The following is a 15,113-nucleotide window of genomic DNA, read 5'->3' on the forward strand; positions in this document are numbered from 1 at the left end:
CTGGTCTAGATAGAATTAATTCCTTAGAGGCCCAATTGTACCACTTGCTGCTGCTGCAACCTATCACCTAAAGTGCAAGGATGCTGTCTTCTCTCGAAGATCACCTGCTTTATTTCTTTACTACCAATAATGTTTAATAAAGTGTACAGCAGTGATGTGTGTCAGTTTGCATTATTAAACCAAGCCTTCAGAGGCCTGGAACTGCAGCCAGCTCCAGTTCAACAACACCATATGTTTGTAGTATACATGCACCAATACATATTCAGAGCTCTATGTGGGATAGGCACATGGAGATGCCTCTCAATTGAACCAAGTCTTGCTTTTGCAGACACCCAAGATCTCTTGCACTAGAGCCTGGAGTTGTAACTAGTCCTGCTGTCTAGGGATTCTGGAAATGTCCAAATGGTGATTTTTCTTGCACACACAGGAATTCAGGAAAAGATTCTCATTTACCAGAATGCTTCCATGAAACTGTTTTGATATATAATATGAAGCTGATTGTTCCTGGGGATCACTTCTTTAATAGAAATATTGGCACCAGATGCAGAAATATCATGGGAGGAAAAGGGATAGGTTTGTACACAGTGAAAAAGAATAGACCAGTTATGTTTCAAAAAAGATTTACATGCGCATACACACATACATACATGTGAAAGTTAAGTAAGCCTAGGAAAAATCAGCAAGAACATTTGGAACCTTCTAAAGCAGTGTTTCTCAACCTGGGGATCAGAACCCCTGGGGGTTTCAGAGGGGTTACCAAAGACCATCTGAAAGCACATATTTCAGATGATCTTAGGAATCCCTTTGACAGAGAAGGTTGAAGATCTCTCCACCTATCCTTCTTTTTGGAAACAGACAGTGAATCCTCCCACCAAAAGCCTTCTCCTGATGTGATTGGCTGGCCTCTCAGACAAGGTGGGGGGGGGGTGTTTCTGAGACTCCAAGCGAGGAGGAGAGAACAGGCATGCTCTCCCCTAAATAACTGTCAATTCCTCCCAAATCCCTCCAGTATTTTCTATTTGTCATGAGGGTTCTGTGTGGGACGTTTGGCTCAATTCCATCGTTGGTGGGGTTCAGAATGCTCTTTGATTGTAGGTGACAACAACTCCCAAATGACAACATCAGTCTCTCTCCCCCCTTCCCTCCCCCCCAACCCCAGCAGTATTCAAATTTTGGCATATCAGGTATTTGTGCCAAATATGGTTCAGGGAATGAAAATACATTCTGCTGATCAGATATATTATGATTCATAGCAGTAGCAAAATGACAGTTATGAAGTAGCAACAAAAATAATTTTATGGTTGAGAAGTCATCACAATATGAGGAATTGTATTAACAGGTTGTGGCATTAGGAATGTTGAGTACCACTGTTCTAAATTTACTTGAAAAGTAACAAGGGCTGTTTAAGGAATCAAAGGTTGGAGCACACTTATTGTGTGTGTGTGTGTGTTTTTTTTTAATGGATGCTAAGGCAGAAGGAGGGCATCAAATGAAATTGCTTAATGCGAGTGACAGTGGGGAGATTCCCCAGGTAGTGTAGCGAATCTGATGGGTAGTGAGGGAATCCTCCACCCCACATCTCCCACAGGAACACCTTCCCCACCACACAAGGGAAAGTGTCACTGTGCAGCTCCCCCCCCCCCCCAAACTTACCACATTGCGTGTAACAAGAACAAAGGAAGCCTGTGAAGGGAGCTCTTTTATTCTGATCCTGCCCATCTTTTCCCGTCTTTTGGGATGTCCAGTCATCCCATGTACTTACTGCACCTTTACTCCACTTTCTAATGCTTGCTGAAGATGGCTGCTAGGCTCCATTTCCATGCGCTTGGGAAACGGAGCCCCAAGGAGTCCCTCCAAAAATCTCCTTACGTCAGATGATGACCTCCGCGAGGCTCCGTTTTCTGGGCACATGGAAATGGAGCCTAGCGGCCATCTGATGAGGTCCAAAATCACACTCAGAAAGACCAGAGGTTGAATCACCAGTTACCTGCTTTGACAAATTTGTCATGTGCTTTAAGAAGGAAGCCCTCCATGTTCTCCTTGACTCTTCTTAGGGTGCATTCTGCACAGTTCATGGATGGAGCCAGTAGCTCGATGTCGTTTGATGGAATCCAGTGCGATCTAGCCCCAAACTATGCTCGATGCATCCTAAGATGGGTAAAACCTCAATGTGATGAGGTCCTAAGATGTGCCTCTATTTTGTGTTAGCAAGAACAAGGGTTCTGTCTCTCTTTTTATCTGCATGCCTGGGGATTGACATCTGCTGACAGAAGTTCCCCTCTTTGTCCCATCAGTGTGGTTAATAATCTGTATGAGGATGTGGTAGAGGACCTTCTCAGCTCCAGCACCCCAATTGTGTAATATCCTCATGTTAGAGGTCCTTCTAATCAAGATGAAAGAAAAAAGCGCAAAAGCTGGGTTGCAGCTAAACATCAAAAAAAAAAAAAACAAGATTATGGCAACAAGAATGATTGACAACTGGAAAACAGAGGGATAAAATGTGGAGGCCGTGACAGACTTTGTATTTCTAGGTGCAAAGATTACTGCAGATGCAAACTGTGGCCAGGAAATCAGAAGACGCTTACTTCTTGGGAGGAGAGCAATGTCCAATCTCGATAAAATAGTGAAGAGTAGAGACATCAGACTGGCAACAAAGATCCGCCTAGTCAAAGCCATGGTATTCCCTGTAGTAACCTACGGATGTGAGACCTGGACCTTAGGGAAGGCTGAGCGAAGGAAGACTGTGGCGTTGGAGGAAAGTTCTGAGAGTGCCTTGGACTGTGAGAAGATCCAACCAGTCCATCCTCCAGGAAATAAAGCCCGACTGCTCACTGGAGGGAAGGATACTAGAGATAAAGTTGAAGTACTTTGGCCACATCATGAGGAGACAGCAAAGCCTAGAGAAGACAATGATGCTGGGGAAAGTGGAAGGTAAAAGGAAGAGGGGCCAACCAAGGGCAAGATGGATGGATGGCATCCTTGAAGTGACTGGACTGACCTTGAAGGAGCTGGGTGTGGTGACGGCCGACAGGGAGCTATGGTGTGGGCTGGTCCATGAGGTCACGAAGAGTCAGAGACGACTGAATGAATGAACAACAAAGAGGTCCACTTTGAAACCAACACTGGTTTCATTTCAGGACCAAGTAAAATAATTCCCTTTTGGGCCTGACTTATATTCACTGCCAAAGCTGAGGCATATTTTTAAAATTTTAAACATGTTTAACTTGTCAATAGGTTGTTTAATATATTATTTTTATTGTCTTACATTGCTTTAACCTGTCTGTGTGAGTCAGAAATATTTTCAGAAAGAAAGAAAGAAAGAAAGGAAGAAAGGAAGGAAGGAAGAAAGCTTTATTCTTAGAAAACCTCAGAAATACTACCAAACAGGATGCACTAATTCAAAATTATATCAGACTGCCCATGGTGGATGTGGGATTATGGGAATTGGGTTTTTTTTAAAGTAACTTCAAATCCTTTCCATGTAAGACTTTCTGTGGGAGCCTTTGTCTTCCTTTGTAGATGGGAAAGCTGGAATGAAAAATGGCAGTTGATCAGCTTTAAGTAAAACTTTGCTCAAAGGCCAAATTATTTTCAATGAAAGCTCAAAAAATCTCCTTCAGTTAGCTCAATTGGTTTAGTACAGTTTCTATTAAGTAGTTTTCTCCCCCCTGACAACTCAGTTGTCATTTCAGACATTCTTTCCCACAACTTGAAGTGGAAACAAAGAGAATTCTAAGGCGCTCGCTTCCTGCACTGGTAAAACAAATATATTGAATGATTAATCACATGGAGGTTTGGAGAACAAGAGGATCCCTATGTATGCAATTTATTTATGAAAACAACAACAATTCCTCCATTGGGACTCTTGCTCCTTTGGAGACACTGTTCATGACAGCTTTGCTCTGTGTAATTCGGAGCTATGTAATACTTAAGATGTGTTTGTGAATTAAGCCCCTTTTCCTAATCGCGCATAATTTACCTAGAGTATTTAATGAACCGGGAATCACTGCTATCAAAACAATTTAAGGATTACAGCCTAGGGAATAAAAGTATTGTTTTGTGTATGAGTAGCAATTTTAAATGTAACACTAAACTTTCTTGGCTAGTTTCACATTCTGCACCCCACTCTTACTTACCTACTTACTTAGACAATCCTTCATTGAGTATGATGGCCTTCCAGGTGTAGTGTCTTGCTGGTGGATGCGTAGGTGACTGTGGAGTCCTATTCGTGACCCACATGTTCTTTCACAGTGAGAACATCAGTTTCTAGGTGAAAAGCAGTCCTGGTCAGGGTTGGTTTGACACACCTTCTTCTTGGCATGTTTATCCCTTTCACCCTCCATTTGTGCCTCTTCAAATTCTACAGCACTGCTGGTCACAGCTGACCTCCTGCGAGAGCACTCAAGCGCCAGGGATTCTCGGTTCTCAGTTTTTAAAGTTAGCTTTAAACCCATCTTTAAATCTTGTTTCCTGTCCACCAACATTCCGGTTTCCATTTTTAAGTTGGGAGTATAAATAACTACTTTGGAAGACAGTGATCAGGCATTTGGACAACGTGACCAATCCAGAGGAGTTGATGGCGTAGGAGCATCACTTCGATGCTGATGATCTTTGCTTCTTTCAGCACACTGATATCTTTCTTTCTTCTACCTTTCTTCACTCAGCCTTCCCTAAGGTCCAGCTCTCACATCTGTAGGTTACTATGGGGAATACCATTGCTTTTACTATGCGGATCTTCGTTGCCAATGTGATGTCTCTACTCTTTACTTTTTTATCAAGATTGGTCATTGCTCTCCTCCCAAGAAGTAAACGTCTTCTGATTTCCTGGCGGCAGTCTTTCTGAGCACCCTTAGAGCCGCCGCAAACTAGGTTCCTGCGGGAGAAAACCTTGCTAGCAGGTCCCTGACGTCATGAGCCTGCGCCTCTCGCCCCGCCCCTTTCTCCGCCCCTTTCTCTTTGCCAGCGTGGTTTTTCCTTTGCTAGGGCAGCATTGCCCACATTTTCTCTCAGTTGAATTCTGCCAACTGAGAGAGTACGCTGGCAATGCTGCCCTAGCAAAGGAAAAACCACTCTCGCATGGAGAAAGGGGCGGAGAAAGGGGCGGGGCGAGAGGCGGAGTCTCGTGACGTCAGGGACGTGCTAGCAAGGTTTTCTCCCGCAGGAACCTAGTTTGCGACGGGTCTTAGAAAGACTGATATTTGTCTGCCTGTCTTCCCAAGAGATTTGCAGCATTTTCTGGAGGCAACACTGATGGAATCATTCCAGGAGTTGAGTGTGACATCTGTAGACAGTCTACGTTTGGCAGGCCTACAATATCTTTATAAACAAGCAGCTTGATATCCCCACTCAAGTGTATGCAACCATACACAAAACATTTATTTTGCCCACATGCTGTTGATATAAACTGGGCCCATTCAATTATTTTCTTCTAAACTCTGTCACAATATAGAAGTCAGCAACTGTAAGCCATTGGGTCAGATCTAGTCCCCTGAAGACAGTCATATGGTTTCCAGATTACTAACCCCAAAGCAAAGTGTGGGATGTAGCAAGAGCAGTAATTATGGCAGTGTAACCTGCTGGCTGCCTATTGAGAATCTGAAAGAGCTTCCCTCCATGCCCCCCAGCAACCTTTTTGAAATGGCATTCTGCAAATTGCTGACCCCAGATCTACTGGATACATTAAAAAGAAGAAGAAAGTACTTTTAACAAGAAATAAATAAAAAACCCTTAAATAACTGCTTCTTGCAGGCTAACATTTATGGCCAAAGTGCATTTTTGCAACCAAGTTACAAACAAAGATGTAGAAATGAAACAAGGACAGGTCCTAAAGTGCTATGAAGTCCCCAGCAGACATTGTGGTATGTTGCCTAATGTGAAAAGCTGTCCTATGGTTTCTATCTTATGTAATTGGTGCATTTAAGGAAGCATTTCTCTGCAATGGAGAGAAAGGCTAACCTTCATTTCTGCAGACTTGTCGTTCTGCCGCCTTTCTCCTCCCTACTACCTCTAACTTCTGTGGAGGTCATGTTTAATGAGTACATACGAGCACCTGGAAAAATCAGGTGCATAAATTAAATACCAATTAGAGTGGTAAGAAAGCACAGTTTAATTACTAGTTTCTATATTTAAGTCCACTCATTAGCTGTATCGGTGCTTGCATGTTTATCACACAGCAATTATGGAAACTCCAAAGGAAAGATGATGCTTTCATTGTCTTGTGCTCTTGAAAATGGGATGTTTACATGTATCAAAACAATATATTTCCTTTTAAGCACACAAATCAGCTGCCAGCGTTGAAAGATTATTATTATCCGTATATATATTTTTAACATTGTACGCATGTAATAGTTATTGTTACGCAGCCTTTCCCCTTCATATTTAATATAATCTGTGTGAAGTAGTGATTGACCTACTTTTCATTTAATTGTAGGAAGAACGCGAAATTGTTCTTCCAAGAATGATTTTCTTCACAAGGGTTACCTGTGACAGATCACCAGAAATAATAAATTACATGTCATCCCACCCCCAAAAGTACCAACAGTGAAATGTGTCATATCATAAAATGTAAGCCACTGCTTGACTTTGGAAATGTGGAAAATTGGGCTTGGTACAAAGCATATTGTATAGCACAAGACGGAGGCGGGGGGGGGGGGGGGGGAATGAAAAGCCTCTTTGGGCCCATCCAGACAGCCCCTTTATTGTGGAAACTTCTGCAATAAAAAGGGGGCTGTCCAGATTACATTCTGGCCAATCCACAATTAATTTGCCACAAACCAGGAAAATTAATTGAATTAATTCAAAAATGAATTAATTAGATAGTGGATTAATTCTGTGCCTTCTTGGAAGGCATGGGATAAACCCACTACTTCCGGTGTGTGGACTGCTGTCTAGACACTGTTCACATAGTCCGGAAAACTGTGGGACCCCCCCCCCCCCCCCCAGCTCTCCTGGTGCATCATCTCTCCACACCGGGAGAGCTCCAGCAAGACTCTACTAGAGGCCAAGTAAGTTTATTTTACTTTTAAAGGGGGCTGTGGGGGAAGGTCTCCAAATCTTCTGCCAGGCCAGTCCCGGCAGAATGTCTGGACACCCACCCCAGAAAGTGTGCACTTTCTGAGGTGGGTATAGACAGGCCTCCAGGAACATCAAAGTTTTTTAAACTCGGATGCTCTTAGGATAAAGGACTGTGTGGAAGCACCCTTGTTGTTATTGTTCATTTGTTCAGTTGCTTCCAACTCTTTGTGATCTCATGGACCAGCGCACGCCAGAGCTCCCTGTCAGCCGTCACCACCCCCAGCTCCTTCAAGATCAAACCAGTCACTTCAAGGATACCCATCCATCCATCTTGCCCTTGGTTGGCACCTCTTCCTTTTTCCTTCCATTTTCCCCAGCATCATTGTCTTCTCTAAGCTTTCCTTTCTTCTCATTATATGGCCAGAGTACTTCATCTTTGTTTCTAATATCCTTCTCTCCAATGAGCAGTCGGGCTTTATTTCCTGGAGTATGGACTGGTTGGATCTTCTGGTGATCCAAGGCACTCTCAGAACTTTCCTCCAGCACCACAGTTCAAAAGCATCTATCTTTCTTCACTCAGCCTTCCCTATGGTCCAGCTCTCACATCCACGAGGAAGTGAGAGGAATACCATTGCTTTTACTATGCGGATCTTCGTTGCCAATGTGATTGTGATGGCGCGAGTGGCGCCACCTATGTGTAAAACTGTTAGTTGCAATGTTTAAACTGTTGTATCATGCTTAATCCTGCCCCCTTTACCCTGCTTATGTATAGTTGTATGGATTGGTTACTTATAACTGTCAATCAGTACTGTTTGGCTCCACCTCTTCCTGCAGTAGGTGAGTGCTTCCTTTCTTTTTCATTCTGCCATCAGAATTCCTACCATATGGACATGAGTAAAGGACTTGACTCTAAAGGATCCTGATTTAAGTTACCTCTTAGCATCAACTCTGAGGTTTTTTACCCTTGGGGCTCATGCTTTATGTCCAGATCATCCTGGACAACATTGAGGAGATCCAAGTGCCTTCAAACCGGTTCTTTTGGCACCAAAGGAAGATCCCGAGTCTTCAAAACATAGGCCATCTGAACTGGGGTTGTGGTTTGCTCTGACATTCACAGCCATTGAGGAAAGAGGAAACTTGGTGAGGCTTCTCAGCTTCAAACCCCTTGGACCCAGGACTAATTAAGACTGTAACGTATATTTTCCTTCACCCCTCTAAAGTTTTCCAGCTCACTGCTTTAAAGAAATGACTTTGTGATAAATAAAACTTATTTTGAGTTATTTACAGCATTTTGGGTTCTTGAAAGTTCCAGTTTCCTATAGGAGGGCAAGAAGCAATCCCCTGGGGGAAAGATGCCACGTCCATCCCTCCTTTATTTAGAATAATAGCCCCCAGGCGCGACGGCACAGTGATGTCTCTGCTCTTCACTATTTTATCAAGATTGGTAATTGCTCTCCTCCCAAGAAGTAAATGTCTTCTGATTTCCTAGCTACAGTCTTTCTAAGCACCCTTAGAAAGACAGTAAATACTAGCACAAGGAGCTGTCTTATATTGAGTCAGAACTTGGCTGGGGGATTCTGCAAATAATAGTCTAAAAAATAGGAATAATCTGTGAGTCAGATCTTTGGTCTGCTGAGGATGGTTCAACCTACATAAATCCTCAATAGGTCTACAAGGTTTCAAACAGAGGTCTTTTCTGCCCATGTTACTGGAGATCCTTTGAACTCAAGGATTCAGACAAGCAATGCCTCTTTCCCATTATATTCTGATCCAATGTGAGAATCTTGAGATGGAAATAAATCCAACCAGCCACGGTGAGATGATAAATGATAAAAGTCTATTTTCTCTTATTCTGTTCTAGGTATATAATGCTTTGCTTGATCTTTATGTTGTATAGCAAGAATCGTGCTTGTCTGGCCTAAATCTTATATAATAACACAAATTATTTTATGGTGTACACCTTTCTAAATGATTGATAGACTTGAGTATCTCCTATTCATTTCTAAAGACTTTTTCCGAGATGTGCTGCCCTGAATCATGAACTAGAATGATTGAAGAGAACAGTTACCTGTCCTCCTGCATATATTAATTAACTTGTCTTGATCCATAGCTCAATGATAGACCACATGTTTTACATGCAAAATGTCCTTCATTCAACCCTGTCATCTTCAGATGGGGATGGGAGATACATTTTTGAAAAACCACAGCTAGTTAGTGTAGATCAAGACTCAAAACCATGGAATATGGAGTAGCTTCATTAATGTCTCCCCTCTAGTTACTATGGAGGGCTAGACCTTTGCTGCTTCTCTATGAAAAAATAACCTCAGGGGAATGTGGGTGTCTTCAAGCTCCCTTTGATCATTTTAAGACCAGGTGATAGTTTTGTTTAATCACAGGAAACAAGTGCCTGCTAGATGAATATAACATTTCATACATTAAAAATAGTGTATTGTCAAAGGTTTTCATGGTCGGAATCACTGGGTTGTTGTGAGTTGTCCAGGCTGTATGGCCATGTTCCTGAAGCATTCTCTCCTGATGTTTCACATGCATCTATGGCAGGCATCCTCAGAGGTTGTGAGGTCAGTTGGAAACTAGGAAAATGGGGTTTATACTGTATATCTATGGAATGTCCAGGGTGGGAGAAAGAACTCCTGTCTGTTGGAAGTAGGTGTGTGTGCTGTCGCACGCTGGGCCTGTGCATATGACTGTAGACAGGACATAAATTCTGTGTGCCCAACGGGACGTCGGGGCTGCCTCAGATTAAAGGCCCTTGGACCTCCCCAAAACAAAGTTCTGTAGAGGCTTAAAGTAAGTCCAACAAAGTTTTTTATTGATGAAAACAAACAGGTACTTTAAAGCTTTCTTAACAGTCTATTGGCTCTTGCAATCTTGTTCACTGGGAACAGGCACTATCTTCATAACTGTATACTAACTAATGGGGAAATCCTTAACTTCTAATCTGGGCAGTCTGTACTTGCCTCTGTTGGCGTGGAGCCCCTGCACCCAGTACCAACTGTGTCTGGCTTTCGCGAGCGACCCTTACCAAGCAGAGTTTTGTAGACTTTCAGGGGAAAAGAAGGAATTCAGGTTGCTGTGATGGCTGGCTGAAGTCCCTCAGCAAAGGAGCTGTAAGGCTGCAAAATCCACAGCCAAGCTGTGGGGCCTTTTCTCCCCGACCAAGCTGTAGGCTGTATATCTACCCGGCCAAGCCGTAGAAGACGAAGCTTTCTACAGGAGCTCTTCGTTTTATGTCCTGTGCAAAAGGCTTCTCTGTGAGAACTGACTCAAAAAGGCTCCTATTCCCTCCAAAACTCAAAAAGGGGTGGGACCAGGGAACCTAACTATAATTGACAGGTGGCTTGCCCTATGATTGCAAACTATAACAGGAAGCCTCCCTGCTGCAAAATCCCAAGCCTGGGATTGCAAACAAACATTTAATGCAAAGCAAACAGAATTGGAGCTCCTGGTACAGCTGTACCAGCACAGTGTGAACGTTTCAATTGATTAGCATTTAATGGCCAAGCAGTTTCAAGGTCTGGCTTCTTACTGCCGGGGGAAACTTTTGTTGTCTGGGACCACCAAACACAGAATCCAAACACGAATCAAGGAACATGAAAGGAACTGACTACCAGAGAAGTCAGCCATAGCAGAGCACTTGATGAATGAACCTGGACACAGAAATGCTGGACCACTCTAACAACCACCATGTCAGGCTACACAGAGATGCCATTGAAATCCACAAGCATGTGGACAATTTCAGCAGAAAGGCAGAAACCATGAAAATGAACAAAATCTGGCTACCAGTATTTTAAAAAACGTTTTAAAACCTCTAAAGCCATAACAATAAATAAAGAACAATGCTCAAACACAGGGGAATTCCAGACAAAAGATTATTAGGGCTAGCTAATCACCTCCCAACAAAGGATTCCGCCAGGCAGTAAGAAACAAGACTTTGAAACTGCTGGACCATCAAATATTAATCAAGGTGGCCAATTGAAACATTCACACCTAGCTCCAGCAGACAAGAGTTCTTTCTCCCACCCTGGACATTCCACAGATATATAAACCCAATTTGCCTAGTTTCCAACAGACTTCACAACCTCTGAGGATGCCTGCCATAGATGCAGGTGAAACTTCAGAAGAGAATGCTTCTGGAACATAGTCATACAGCACAGAAACCTCACAACAACCCACTACTTGATGAAATCTTATGCCTTTATAAATGTGTTAGTGTTTAAGGTTCTATGGGGATCTTGGATTCTTTTTTAAACATTATGGCATTTTAAAATCATATGGCTGGTTGCCGTAGTGGGCATGTTCCTAGAAATGGACACTTCTGCAGAATAATCCATTCTATCTTTTTCTCTGTGCAGTAATGTGTGTGAATACAATCATAGTTATTTTGTTGAAGTGCCGCTGCCAGAATCTCCTAGCCAGAGTGGCCTCAGGCAGCAGTCCAACACTTTTCTAAAGCCTGAGAACCATTGCGTAAATCATACAAGAACAACTATTACAAGTTACTGTGAACTTCTCCTGTGAGACCTTATCTATTAAACATAACATAGATTCGAAGACATAAACACAGGAGTAGCTGGTGAATCTATTACCATGGGAGGAATGAATTCACTTTGGGTTATATTGTTGGGGATGTGAGAATATGAAGTCATAAAGCGGGTTGTTATATCTTGGAAAAATCCATGGTTGCTGATGCTTTAGTTGGCTAGTGTTAAAAATCTAAAATGGAGTTTGCTTGTAGCTAGAAACTTTGGGCCTTGTAACATTTCACCAAAATACAGATATAAAGTTTGTTGCTGAGCTTTAAAAATATATACCTAAAAACGCAGAGCGTGAGACCATACAGGAAAAATCTATCTTTGACAAAGGAAGAAAGATCAATACATGGAACAGGGTGTTAGATGTAGGGAACAAAAAAAATCAGAGTAGCTTACCTATTTTAACTAATGTTTAGGTGTAATTTTATTACTACTGTTGTTGACATCTAACGGGTGCTGGTTGTGAGCCACCCTGAGTCTCTTCTCGAGGGTGAGAAGGACGGGATATCGATGTCCAGGGAAGTCATGCTACCCTGGTATTCCACCTTGGTTAGTCCAATTCTGGAATACTGTGTCCAATTCTGGGCACCACAATTGAAGACAGATATTGACAAACTGGAATGTGTCCAGAGGAGGGCAAGTAAAATGATCAAGGGTCTGGAGAACAAGCCCTATGAGGAGCGGCTTAAAGAGTTGGGCATGTTTAACTTGAAGAAGAGAAGGATGAGAGGAGACATAGAATCTTAGAATCAAAGAGTTGGAAGAGACCTCATGGGTCATCCAGTCCAACCCCCTTCCAAGAAGCAGGAATATTGCATTCAAATCACCCCTGACAGATTGCCATCCAGCCTCTGTTTAAAAGCTTACAAAGAAGGAGCCATGTATACATGATAGCCATGTTTAAATATGTGAAAGGAAGTCATAGGGAGGAAGGAGCAAGCTTGTTTTCTGCTGCTCTGGAGACAAGGGCACGGAACAATGGCTTCAAACTACAAGAAAGGAGATTCCATCTGAACATTAGGAAGAACTTTCTGACTGTGAGAGCTGTTCAACAGTGGAACTCTCTGCCCTGGAGTGTGGTGGAGACTCCTTCTTTGGAGGCTTTTAAGCAGAGGCTGGATGGCCATCTGTCGGGGATGCTTTGAATGCAATTTTCCTGCTTCTTGGCAAGGGGTTGGACTGGATGGCCCATGAGGTCTCTTCCAACTCTATGATTCTATGTCTGAAATAAATAAATAAATAAATAATATTTTAATAATTTTGGCAGAATGTACATCAAGTGTCACAAATGCATTTCCAAACAGTTAATGTGAAACTTGTTGTAGAATTTGGAAAATTGCTGAGATCATATTGAGATAGTCTTGAGGAAATTGTATCAAACTATTATTTTTCAATGTCAATTTGCCCCTCTCTTAGCATAAATGAATTGAAGGGGAAACTGTGTTTACAGTACAGCTTTGCCTCTGCCTGAGTCTTCATTGTATCCTGTGTCCCATTAATGTCTTCTAGGATTCAGATCTTGAGAAAATATTGGGACCCTGGTTTTCTTCTGGAACAAAAATAGGTATTTGTGGAATTTTTTTTTCTTCAATTTTCCTGTTTTTTATTTCCTTAAAATGTGGTGACTCCTTCTGCAGCCTGATTTGTAGAGACACTACCCTAGTGCCAAACCTCTGTTAGAAATAGGTCCAATAACAGGATGGATCTCCTGCAGGCTGAAGCCGCGGTAAGGAAAGCCCCCATTATACTGAGAGTAGACACCTGCCTTCAGGGGACCATTATTTGCTTCTGTACCAAACAAAACTTTCAAATGTGTCTGTAAATACCCTGCTGCCTATTTTATTGAGGCATATTAGTAGATCAACTTTTCCAAAACAAAAGTATTTTGGAGGCATAATGTCTAGTGGGGCTTGAAGGAGATGTCTTGGTATGGATTATATTTGTTATTCTCCATCGTACTTTAGATTTGTAGGGTTCACTAGAGCTCTACTAGAAATACGAATGTTGTTTCAAATTCATACATCTATATAAATAAAAATGTAATGTTTGTTTGTGGGATTAACATAACTCAAAAGCCACTGGATGAATTGACACCAAATTTGGACACAATACACCTATCAGGTGAATGAGTGACCATGATTCATAAAAATACTGAAAAACACAGCAGAAGAGACTTTAAAAGCCAATAAATAATTAAATACAATGCATACGCAAAACCACACACATATATATGCAAACACACATATATATGCACATATACACAAATATATATATATATACACACACACATATATATACAAACAAAATACATATACACAGACTGGGCCACAGCAATGCATGGCAAGGGAAGGCTAGTCTATATACTGTATATACTCGAGTATAAGCCTAGTTTTTCAGTCCTTTTTTTAGGCTGAAAATGTCTACCCCGGCATATACTTGCGTCAATGTTATTTATTATTTTGTTGTTGTTGTTGTTATTATTATTATTATTATTAAGGTAAAGGTAAAGGTAGTCCCCTGACATTAAGTCTAGTCATGTCTGACTCTGGGGTGTGGTGCTCATCTCCATGTCTAAGCCAAAGAGCCAGCGTTGTCCGTAGATACCTCCAAGGTCATGTGGCTGGCATGACTGCATGGAGCGCTGTTACCTTCCCACCGGAGCGGTACCTATTGATCTACTCACATTTGCATGTTTTTGAACTGCTAGGTTGGCAGAAGCTAGAGCTGACAGCGGAAGCTCACGCCGCTCCCCGGAATCGAACCTGCGACCTTTCGATCAACAAGCTCAGCAGCTCAGTGCTTTAACCCACTGCACCACCGGGGGCTCCGGTGGTTATTATTATTTAAAATGTAATTATTATTACATTTAATATTTTACTCTATTTACTATTGTTATTGTTACATTTATTATTTTACTCTATTATTATTATTATTTTACTCTATTTATTATTATTGAAGGACATGTAAGCATATTTACATTGAAGAAGGTTAGAATAATGGTTTGATCAGAGTTGGACAGTCTTATCTTGAATTACAGTTTTATGTAAATATTCAAAAACATTTAACCTACTGATGCCTAAATTAATATAATTTTATTGGTATCTATTTTTATTTTGAAATTTATCAGTAGCTGCTGCATTTCCCACCCTCAGCTTATATTCGAGTCAATCCATTTTCACAGTTTTTTGTGGTAAAATTAGGTGCCTCAGCTTATATTCAGGTTGGCTTATACTCAAGTATATATGGTAAATAAAAATGTAATGTTCATTTGTGGGATTAACATAACTCAAAAATCACTGGACAAATTTACACAAAATTTGGACACAATACGCCTATGAGGCCAACGTGACCATCACTCATAAAAACACTGGAAAACACAGCAGAAGAGACTTAAAAAGCCAAAAGAAATACATTACAACGTATGTGCAAAACCACATATATACACATATACACAAATATACACACACACATATATATGCACACACAAAAGACATATACACAGACTGGGCCACAGCAACACATGGCAGGGGACACCCAACTATCAAC

The 15,113-nt window shown here is 41.7% G+C and overlaps 1 long non-coding RNA gene across 1 annotated transcript in view; it reads left to right on the forward strand.

Annotated features, from left to right (window-relative positions):
• Positions 1–15,113, forward strand: part of LOC132769902 (uncharacterized) — a 41,517-nt gene that overhangs the window by 1,769 nt on the left and 24,635 nt on the right. Inside the window, exon 2 of the long non-coding RNA XR_009630937.2 lies at positions 13,077–13,131. This is a non-coding gene — a long non-coding RNA (uncharacterized lncRNA). The remainder of the gene's footprint in view (positions 1–13,076; positions 13,132–15,113) is intronic.

Source organism: Anolis sagrei, chromosome 3, assembly GCF_037176765.1.
Source record: "Anolis sagrei isolate rAnoSag1 chromosome 3, rAnoSag1.mat, whole genome shotgun sequence".
In the NCBI taxonomy this organism is placed as follows: domain Eukaryota; kingdom Metazoa; phylum Chordata; class Lepidosauria; order Squamata; family Dactyloidae; genus Anolis; species Anolis sagrei.